General features: G+C 34.8%; 1 protein-coding gene across 1 annotated transcript in view; it reads right to left on the reverse strand.

The window, feature by feature from the left end:
- NEGR1 (neuronal growth regulator 1) overlaps positions 1 to 12,408 on the reverse strand; it is a 917,357-nt gene that overhangs the window by 704,159 nt on the left and 200,790 nt on the right. The gene's annotated exons all lie outside the window — the stretch shown is intronic.

The raw sequence follows: 12,408 nt of genomic DNA on the forward strand, positions 1-12,408 counted from the left end.
ACACATTGCAAGCAGCTTATAAAACCATCTCACACGCCATCCTACAAGTAGCACCTGGGAGTAACTTGCTATGTACCTAGGTGCACAATTTGAATCGTAACTGTCAGTCCACAAGGTAGCAGCCAGTGACGAAGCCTAGATTTTGGCATTAATTACACTGGCTCTATGTTCCTCCTAAGACTTATACTCACAGAATCTCCTTCTAAGATGCAATGTGTTAGGTTTAATGTCATTTTTGACAGCCACCTTCCTGTAAAATAATTCCCAGTGACAAGATGGCTTCATAGACTCCATTTCAGCTTAAAAAACAATTCAAGAGTTGCATTTTATAAATTTTTCTATATTGAAGCAAAGAGAAATATCTAAAAGTTTTAAAAAGAAGAAACTCCTTCCTTCTTGCATTTGTTTTGCTCAACATTGTACCAGCTAAGAGAACAAGGTGTTAAGTCGGATGCAGAGAAGTGATGGGTAATTAAATCTGTGTCATTTATTTTATAGCAAGACGAAACCTTTATCAGGAATTGCACTGCCTCTCCAGTCTCTCAGAAAAAAAAATATTTTCACTCTGCTTTTTTCTCTTCAGTTATTACAAACAAGCCCTCCAAATACAGAAAACAGACTTAGTTACCTAAAGAAAAGAAACCCTCTCATCCTCTCTCCAGGCATGTGGGGAGCTGAGGCTCCTTTGCCGTTGCGGCTTTGTTAGTGCCCCAATAACTGAAATAACTGAAGCAAGATAAACTCGGACAGAACAAGCAATATGTTGATAGTGTCTGTGCAAAAGCTCCTGTGGATCAGCCAGCTGGGATCAAACCAGAGCGCAGTGGCCCTGAGCACTACAGCTTCCATTATGCTGGCCCCATTCTTTCACCAGCGCTGTCCAAATACAGTCATTCTCATCAATTGATGATGCATTTAGTTTAACTTTCTGCTCAGAATGGACTTTTAATGGGATCTGTGTTTCCAAGGAATATTTTCTACCAAAAAAAAGCGAAATGTACACTGTGTCCCTTATTCATTTGGGACGAGAATCATCGATATTTTTTTTTTTATCGCCACTAACCCTAATACCTGATATTTAAATTGTTCTTTCAACATTGCAAAGCATTTTTCTATTTTTCACCTTGTATTATTCCTACAGCAGCCTTATGTGATAGGGGAGGTCTGTCTTCTTGTTTCCCTTAAATAAATGAGGAAAACTAAGGAACAGGGAGTGCATATCACTTCATCTAGGCTTCTAGCATGTACTTACAGTGTTGGGATTAAACATTACTGCTAACTCCAGGTCTTATTTTGCATTATTATTATTATTATTATTATTATTATTATTATTAGATTGCTTATATAACTGTATATCAAAAGCAAATATCAAACACTCTGAGGAAAGCCAATCCCAAGCATCTCAAGAGAGCCACTGTTATTTTGGTTTATACAGAAGTAGATGCACACATATGTATATTCTCATACACACACACAGTGAAAGCAAGCAGATAAGTAATTGTCATCATACAAGCTTATAAAGTACTTTTTCTCTTTTTTTAAGGAACATGTTCATACCTACATTTTAAACCCTTGTTCTGTCACTTTCTAAAGATAAATTACAGGATGTATAACTTCTGGGTCAAAGAAGGGGCACAATTAGAAGGATTCTAATCAGCCTATCGACTTGACATTAAATCACCCAGTTCTCCTTAAAACTTTGTATTTTCTTGGAAATCCTTCCTCTACTGTACCCATCATTTAGTGAATGGCCCTAAATGGGGTAACTTGGATTTATTTTATCAGAATATGATACGCACTTAACTATTACTTTCCCATAGATTTAGACATGAAACTCTGCCTTGTACATAACTACCCAAGCATCAAACAAATAAACAAACATAACCAATCTGCAGGCACTGCTTTGGAAGCTGAGAACCTTCTCCATTTGCTTACTCAAAAATGTCCCCAAAAGTAGAAGGAAAATTTTGAATGAAATAATGGCAGCTGAGGGAAAAAAAGGCTATTGTTTAAGTTTGGTTGAATTTCAAAAAAAAAGTATGAAGCATACACTTAAGAGATGTTCATCTTTATATTAATACTTATATAAGTGAAAAACCATGAGTAATTAATTCTTATTTTGTGCCAAACAATGCTCTAAGCATTTTACCTACATTACCGCATTTAATGCTCACAACATCCCCATAATGTGCTATTTCTAACTGTCATTTAACCCATAACCAAAATTATCCTTAGAGAGGTTAAGTGACTTGCTTCTCAGAGCACATCCTGCTAGGAAGTAATAAAGCAAGGATCCAAACCGAGGCAGCCTAACACCGGAGTCCATACATATAACCAATTGCAATTTAAAACATTTAAAAAAATTCTTCTTCGCTTTAAAAAATAATCAAAGTACTCCTTTAAACATCAGAATATATAGAAAATATCCTCAATAATAAAAAACAGGCATTTACTCTTTGACAAAAGTATTTCTAATACTTTGTGAATCACTTTTAATGTGTTATTTATACCAATCTTGCACGTAAGGAGACTCAGGTAGGGTAACTTTCCAAGGTCTCTCAGCCAATGAGTGGTGGGTCTAAAATCCAAACCCAGGCAGTGCGGCCTAGATTTGTGGGCTTAACTACCAAACTATAGTGTTTCTCATTAACATTTATTTCAACTTAACCATTTTCCATGAGCAAAATCATTGTGTAAAATAAGATCTAAATGTAAAGAATTAGTCTAATACACATAGAAGCCTATAACGGATACCAACTCTTAAGTTTCAGAGTAACAAAAGAGTGAAAGTGATAGGCTGATGTTGACTGAATCATGTCCCTTCACAAGTCATATGTTGAAGGCCTAACCTTCTATGTGGTCCTAAATGGAGACAGGGCCTTTAAGGAGGTGACTGAGGTTTAATGAGGTCATATGAGTGGAGCCCTAATCCAATATGACTGGTGGCCGTAGAGGAAGAGAGAGAAGGAAACATCAGGAAGGTGCATGTACCAAAGAAAGGCCTTGTGAGGACACAGTGAGAAGGCATGTGTCTGATCGGTCTGCAAGCTGAGAGGCCTCAAGGGAAACCAAACCTGCTGGCACCGTGACCTGGACTTCCAGCCTCCAGAACTGTGAGGAAATAAGTTTTAGTTACTTAGGCACCCAGTCTGTGGTATTTTGTTAAGGCAGCCCTAGCTGACTAAGACATTGACCAACACCTAATGCAAATTTGGTTACTAAAGGACAGTTAAGTGTTAGAGAAGGTCTGAAAAGACAATTTTAAAAACTACATAAAATTCTAGTGATATATTTCCAGAGCAGAAAAAAAAATACATTTTAGGGCATCGCAGCACCCTTTCTAATTTTTGCCACAAAATCCCAATATGATCAAAACTTATATCTATTTCATAATATATGTATTGCACCTGGTAAAATAAATTTTAAAAAAATAGAACACATTTCTAGTTGTAGCAACATTTGGTGACAAAGTAACAAGTTCTGCAAACATGGGAAAGATCGATTTGATTTGTAAACCAAATTATATACCTTTTAATTTTAAGATCCCAACTCATGAATCTTTCATACTTGGTAATATCCTGTACATTAGAGATTTAAATTTTGTTGTGGTGTAACTGTGTCTGTATATGTTCAATTTCCATTACTCTTAATGAGCGTTCTGCTCAAACTGGTTTGTAAAAAGTTCACAGTGTGAAATGCATTTTGATTTTATGTAAAGATGATATTCATCTTGTCATACCTCAAACACCAAGTAGAAGATAAAATGCATATTTTAACACCATAACCATTTCTTACTAAAGAAAAAAATTGACTAGATGTCTACTCCAATTTTAGGAAATACAACTTATTCAACTTATAGAACTTTGAAGATAAGGTACTGTAATTTACAATTTACTTGCTCCAAATCCTGCTTGAACTGTAGTTTTAAACTGACTGAGTTTCCTAATCTATGTTCTAGCTTGTCAATTTTGTTGTCCACTCTAACAAGAAATATAATCAATGATGCATAATAATATCAGGTTTGTGGATTCAAATAGATGTGACAATCAGGGGAAAATAACTTGTTCTTTATATACATGAATTAAACTGTTTAAAGGATTTATTTTCTTAAGACATACAGAAATAGCTGGTGTCTATTTTTAAAGAAGGTTACTCTGGGTATAATACCTATTGTTATTGAAGATTATATTCATTATAAAACATTTGATAGACAACATGCCAAATAGAATGAACCAAATTATTGTTCCTTTGTATCTTATGTATGGGTTTTGGAATTAAGGTATGAAATGCTTATTGACAAGTTCTTCTCTAGCACCATACTGCATGGGAAAACCAGCACTACAAGAGAGAACTCTTTTAAGTTACTTCACAAATTACAATCAGAGGGTCTCTGATTATTGCTTAATTCACTCTATTATGTGAATGGATAAATCAATGGACAGGAGAATGAAGGATTAGGTAGTCCATGAATTTTAGCATGTGCACTTCTAAGTCAGTGCTTTAAAAAGGTTGCATAAGGCAACACAACTTCTTGAAGTAAATACAACTTTATAAAATCAGGCTGTTTTAATAGAGTACCAGTATAAGTAAACTAAAAATATTTTACCTGAATTAATAACATTTATAGTTATTGTTAGCAATTATAAAATAATTTTATTAAATGCTAAAATTTCATCAGCTTGAAATGATTTTTGAGGAATGTGTTATATTAAGTATATACTAGTTTCTAAATATTTAATTATTCAAATTTAATGAATTTATTGTCAATAGTACATATACTTAGTAGAAGAAATTTTTAAATATATTAAAATAGTTTTATGTTGTTCAATTAACACTTGGAAAATGTGTTTTTCTTAGAAAAATCATCATGTTGTCTGATTAATATTTTGGCTAATAGAGAAACCTTCAGATTTTAATTAATAATTAATTAACCAAAAATAATTTCCTTATATATATTTGAGTGTCTACTTATGTTTGTTATATAAAGGAATCTTAACATTATTTATATCACATTACATATGCATAAAATAAATCTACTTCTACTACCTCTAAAATAAATATCCTCCTGTCTCCATCTCCCCTTTATACACACACACACACACACACACACACAATATTTCTTTTTTTTCTTTCTCTTACTATCCAGTACCCCTTCCAAGTATTCCCCCCCAAAATAACACTGTATAGAGCGAGGAGAATGGTATCCTACTAAAATTAATCCATTTTGTATCTGTAATCAAGTCCTATAATGTGAACACTGAAACTGCTCTGGAAAGATCTTTGACTATGCCACCAATCATACATGCAAGAATGCGTGTGGCACACTAATGAGGAAGTTCTCTCAGAATTGCATGAGATATGACTTGGCAGTTTTGACAATGTAATCCTTCTTTATAGGATCTGAAACACAGAAGATAATTTCAAGCATCTTGGGTCTTTATTTTTTGGGTCTATTAAAATAGGCTGCATTAATTTTTCATATAGCTATATATGACACTTATTAGTGTTGTGATGATTTAACTATATCATAATCTATAACTCAGGATAATTAACAGTGGACCTCACAGGACAGGTGTCCCTTTAAGATTATTTTAATTCCAAAATTAAATAAAAATGTGTTTTGCTTTTAAAATAACTATTGCAAAATTCCATAAACTTTGAAAAGCTGATCCTCAGAATATTGATTTTTTAATAGTGTACGAAGAAAAGTAGATTGGTTGTATTAATTAAATTGGCTTCAAGCTTTTTAGAGGTCTCCATAATGTTTTCTTTTAAATGTAGCTTAATGCTTCTTTCTTGTAAAATTGAAATTTCTCTCCTAATGGCTGTTTTGTGTACTTTCTCTCTCTTTTCCCAAAAGACTCATAGGATTCTCATTTCAAGTTCTGTCAATACTAGATATCAGTGATGACTTGGTTAAGAAAGTTTTCATGTTTAATACTGAAATTTCCTATACTTCAATTCATATTTTATTACTTCACGTAGCTGAAGTTTTAGATATGATAAAAAATTGAGAGCTGTATTTAATAAGTAATAAAAATATATGGATTCTAAAATTAATATCTACCTATTTCTATAAAAGTGCTAAAACATGAGACATTTTATATTAAGGGCTATGGCAATAGGACATCAAAGGTAGATTAATGCCATGGATGTGAACACTGGCATTGGTAATCCCTGACTCCATCATAAAACCGAGGACAACATAAACACATCATACAAACCCATCCAACTAAGCTTTGGTAGCTGAACTTCATTTTTGCTATCTACTTAGGATATTTTTTAAAGTCTTATTTATTTTATAGTATAGGTTATACCATATTTAAAAATTAAGATCTTTAAAAAAGTACATAATATTTGTTTATAATAAAGGTATTCAATGTAAAATTTTATGTCACCTCTACCTTGTAAAATGCCCCTTTTCATATAAACATGTCCATTCTAGCAATTTTTAAGAGACAAAAACTCAACCAATTACTATTTTACATTTCATTCTTGTATCCCACAAGATTAAGTAGAACACTGTTTTTGTTAAAAACGACAAAGCAGGACCCACACTTTAAAAGTTCTTTGAATAAGAGAGAAGTGATACTCTCTTGTGATACTACACCTTTTCTTCAAAAATTCTTAGTAAAAAATGAATACACAGGTCTTTGTATATATGTTCCAGCCCAATAGCATGTTCATTTTAATGGCAATATTACTGAAAGCAACTAGTCTTAATTAACTCAATTTGTTTCAATAATCATATTTTAGATATCAAGAATATAAGACTGAAAAATCAATGTAGTCCAAACAAAAAACTGCATTAACAGTTCTTTTAGCCTACATCTCAGCATCCCCATTAGATTCTGTGTATGTATATGTTGCCTATGATGATCCCTGATAAAGTATTCTTCATCAACTCTACACAAAACCTCAGTGCCACCCTTGATTCTCTTCTTTCTCTTTATTTGCACGATGTCCAATTACTCTCCTATTCCTTTTGACTCTACAACTGAAATATTTTTTTCTGTGTGAAAAGGGTCTGTTTCTATTTCCACAATCCCTTCTCTAGTGAGAAACATTAATCCTCTCTCTACAACCAATGTTATAGTCTCCTTGACGCCAATGTCTTCATTCTCTAGTCTTCCTCTCCCAGCCTTCCTCTGCACTACATGCTTTCTGAAATGAATTTAAACATCATGCTCTCTTTCTTACATAACTTTTGATGGGTCCCATTGAAAGGATTTAGAAATAGGAGAGGCAGTTGGGGTAGGGTCCACAGGAAAGGAATGCATACATGATGGATGAAGCCAGCTCTAAACCCTTAGAATGTTTATCTTACAAGAGGAGTGGGGAGCACCAGGTGAGCTTTGAAACTTTGAAACTGATACCAACCAGGGAAGGGGGGAATAAGCCAATTGTCAAAAAACAGGAGAGGCATAAAATGAGGAAGGGTCCAATTAGAAAGTAGCATGTGCAGACAAAGAAGCTGCCAGTATTTATAAACCCTGAGACACAGAGACTCACTCATTTTTCCCATTTCGGGAACCCCTCCCCGGGGGGGGGGGGTGTAGTTTCCATTTTGGAGATCCCTCCCCAGGGTGGAGTTTGTGGGAGTTTGTATATGCTTGCAGTGAAATTTCCATGCTTTTGCTTAAAATCCTTTTGTCCCCAAATTTTATCCTTCAAACTTTGAAGGACAAGAACCGGGAGAATTCCAGCTTGTCATTCAGCATATCACTATGGATTTTAGAGTCAATTTCAAACTCCTTACTCTGTCTTATTATTCTTGTTAATCCTTTCCAAGAACCTTCAGAGAAAACTCCTTCCTATGAATATATTCTTTTTACTAAGCTCAGTTACATGGCATTAAAATTGACTTTGGTTATTCATTTTTCACTATTTTCTTTTAATGACACTCTTTTATTTATTTATTTTACAATAAACTAGTTTCTTTTTTTTTTTTTGTCCAGGTCAATTGAGATCAAATTAAAGGTTGTAGGTATTCTCACCAATATTATCGTATATAATAAAAGGGTAATATGCAAATTGACCCTAATGGCAGAACGACCAGGAATGACCAGTTGCAATGACATGTACTGACCACCAGGGGACAGACACTCAACACGGGAGCTGCCTCCTGGTGGTCAGTGCGCTTTCACAGGGGGAGCACAGCTCAGCCAGAAGCCGGCTCATGGCTGGTGAGCACAGTGGCAGTGGTGGGAGCCTCTTCTGCCTCCACAGCAGTGCTAAGTATGTTCAACTAATGGCTTAGGCCCACTCCACTCTGGAACGGGCCTACGCCCTTAGTCGAACATCCCCCAAGGGCTCCCGGGCTGCCAGAGGGATGTCTGACTGCCAGCTTAGACCTGATCCCCCAGGAAGCGGGCCTAAGCCAGAAGGTGGAAATCCCCTGAGTGGTCCCGGACTGTGGGAGGGCACAGGATGGGCTGAGGGACCCCCTGGAGTGCACAAATTTTCATGCACCAGGCCTCTAGTCTTTGTTATAAACAGGTTTGCAAGAATGCTCACAGCAAACATTTCCTATACATATAATTCTTCCCTCAAAATAAAGATGCAGAAATAATAATGGATTTGATCTAGCCTCTGCAGGTACTGGGTTTGAGTCTCTGGGTAAAATAAAGGCTGAGTGTCTTTACTTAGTACTTTATCCAACTGGTTCTCAAATGCATCTTCTGAGTTCATTTCTCAGCACTCCCTGTTTCCTAGTTTTTTGAAAGAGAATTCCTTTTGAGTTACAAATAGCATGACCTATCAGGGCAGTGTCAATCAAATATTGCAAAATAATTGCTGGAGTACTAGGCCTGATTTCTTCATTCACATGCAGACAATAATAACAAAATATGCCCACCTGGTGTTTTGAACCCCTGGATGAAGATAAAGGTTTATGTATTTCATTTGTAAATTTTAGATCAGCTTGCTGTCCAGTCTAGGCTTCCCAAGGAGCAGACTCCTAAGATTTGAAAGCAGCACATTTATTATAGGAAATGCTCCTCAGATTAAACACTTCAGGGTGGGAGGTAGTTTTGAGCATGATACAGAAAACCTCAGCCAACCCCACTGAGATCTCTGGAGATATGATAGGCCTTCATAGTTATTACTATTTGGGTCAAGGGCATCAGGCCTGCATATGCCCTGTGATGATCAATCATTGGTTTCAAACTTCAACAGAAAGTTTGTGTGAACTGGAACAAGGCAGCTGTCTTCATGGGCTATCTTTTAACAACATTTCCAGGAGTTAGGAAAGTAATTTTCATTCCTAAAACTGATTTGAGTGATACATCATGCTGTGCCTGTTTCTTCCATGACCTATGTTTCTATGTGTCTACATATCTATCTTAAAGTATTAACACAAGATAAGGAGAAACATATAGCTAACTTTGTAAAAGAGGTATACAATTTGATACATCAATTTAAATAACATTTAAGTATTTAAATAACATACATTTCACATTCAATGCGACATCCATATGTTCTTAAACTGCTACAAAATAAACAGGTTAATGGCCAAAGTTTTTCTAAAATACAGCTGATAAAACTCAAGCTTTCCTGAGTTATACCTCAGACAGAGATGTCCTTAAGAATCATTAAAGGGCTGCTGTTACAAAATATCTTTTTTCATTTTATAAAACAAGAAGTGACATGAAAAAGCAAAATGGAAAATTATGTCATATCTGTAAGATTTTATGATATTGAACTTCAAACTATACAAACTAATATCACAGAATGACAAGTAATATTTGATGTTAAAATACAGACATAGAAAAGTCTTAAGGCTGAAATATGCAAGATTAAACATAACAGGTAGCATATTTGCTCAGTTTAAGATGCTCTTTTCCACATTTTGTCACCTCTCAAATTAGTACAGAATTTAGAATTAATAGAGGGTCATTTAATTGGATTTCATTCTTTCATAGGGGTATCCTATATAATAAAAGCCTAATATGCTAAGTGTCCGGTCAGCCGTTCAACCAATCAAAGTGTAATATGCTAATGTTATGCTAAGGCCGCTCAATCCCTCGCTATAATGTGCACTGACCGGCAGACAGTCAACCGGTCAACCAGTCACTATGACATGCACTGACCACCAGGGGGCAGACACTCCAATTGGTAGGTTAGCTTGCTCCTGGGGTCCGGCCAAACAGGACTGAGCAAGATGGGCCAGACACACCCTGGTGCCCTCTTGCAGTCCCTCCTGGCTCCTAACCTCCCACATCCCTCTCCGGCCCCGATCATGCACTGGTGGGGTCTCTTGGCCTGGCCTCACCCTCTCACAATCTGAGACCCCTCAGTGTATATTGGAGAGCTGGTTTTGGCCCTATCCCGCAGGCCAGGCAGAGGGACTCCACAGGTGCACGAATTTGTGCATCGAGCCTCTAGTATAAAATAATATGTCCTACAATAGAGGATATCTTAGATTTGATGAAATACATTATGAATTTCAAGGGTGATAAAAGTAAAAATAATAGATTAAGTAGAGATGATAAATTTATGAATGACTGTACTTATACTCCTAAAGTTTATTTGTTAGCTTTCCCTATAAAGTTAATATAAATAATTGTTACATTTCCATGTACCACTTATAAATTTATATAGTTTCACTATACTACTATTAGTATATTATTTGTTATCATTTGATATGCAAATGTATCTCATATATTGTGGGGAAAAGAAAACATTTTTCCATCTACTGCTGTTCCAGGTTCTAGAATTCATTCTTCTACCCTGATGACATTGAAAGAACACCAGCTTTCTGATGAAAGGGAAAGTCTAAATTTGAGATTGGTATGCTAACCTCCTATAATACTTATTCAAAATTATGAATAAGCATAGATTTTACTTATTTTTACTTCATTTTATATTTTCAAATGTCTTTTTTACAGTGTGGCATTTATAAAAGATTATCATTTTCATATTGTAAAACTAAAAAAAAAAAAGTAATACTTTTTTTTCATTTTCTGGCCCTGCCATTATATATTTTATTCTGAATTTATGATTTTATGATTTCCAAGTCTTTTTTTATGCTTCTTAATGTTTCTAATTAAAATTGGTTGAAATCTTTTGAGAGTCAGGCATATAGAGTGTGGCATTTCTATATTCCACTTTAAGGACATGAATATAGACAATCCTGAAATTGAAATATTGTAGCTTGCCTACAAATTTTATGCCTAACAAATATGACACTTGAAACATGGAATAAAATAAGTTAACTTTTTTCCCTGTAAATCACTTTTCAAAAATGCTAAAAAACATTACAATATTTCAAGCTACTGAATAGATATACAGAAATTTAGCACATATTTTATGTTTACAAATAAGAAACCCATGATATGTGATTAAAGTGGAAAATTATCTTGGTAGTAAGTAAGTGGTACAGGTTTGATGAATTTTTCAAGAAAGTTTGCTTTCTCTCTGTTATTTACCTATAGCATTACAGAAAACAGGCAAGTCAGTCTGAGGAAGGTTGACTACTCAGCCTAAATTCTGAATTACAAAAAAAGCTTAAAACAATCATCCTCTAAACATTACGTATGTGATGATTAAGATTATATACTGGAATTTAAACAATTAATATGTAAAAGGTGGCTTCTCTCCCTGTTTTTTCTTTCAAAATAAAAACTCTGAGCTTTCAGGCACATTTTTTAAAAAAATCATTTCAGCAGCATCAAGCTGTGAAGCTTCTACAGCTCATCTGCATATACTAATTTTCATCCAAATTTTTATGGTGCTGACCATCTGGATGAATGAATGCTACAGATGACTACCCAGGTCCTTTCAACAGAAGCTAAAGTTATGCCTGCTGCTATGGAAAAATATATTTTGGTTGATCCTCAGGAAGTCATTTGTCAACATGCTGGAAAGTGAAAATGTGCCTGGGTTTGTTCTGCATAGAATTTCTCTTCTACGTATTAATTTATAATTCTGTAGACTATGAAAAAGAGTGTCAGTTCCTGATTACTAGTAAAGAGGTTAAAGAATTAAGGTTAGAATCAGAGTCCTTGGGTTTGAGTAGGATTTAATACCTTTATTTGTTGTTTGTTATTTATTGTGTATGGCAAATCTCAAACTCTCTGAACTCCAGGGTCTTCATCTTTTAATAGGATAATAATACATGGAATAAAAATATAGAATGCCAATCTGAAACCATAAAATGGTTTGAGGTCAAATTGAAGGTTGTAGGTATTTATTGATTATTGCTTAATTCACTGTATTAGAAAGAAAAGCAAAACAGCTTCTTGACATTGGTCTTGATAATGATAATTTTGGACACAACACCAAAACCACAAGCAACAGTAGCAAATATCAACAAGTGGGACTACAGCAAAGAAAAAGCTGCTCCTCAAAAGAAATCATCAACCAAATGAAGTGGCAACCTACAAAAATGGGAGAAAATATTTGCAA

This window comes from Plecotus auritus, assembly GCF_963455305.1.
Source record: "Plecotus auritus genome assembly, chromosome: 2".
Lineage (NCBI taxonomy): Eukaryota > Metazoa > Chordata > Mammalia > Chiroptera > Vespertilionidae > Plecotus > Plecotus auritus.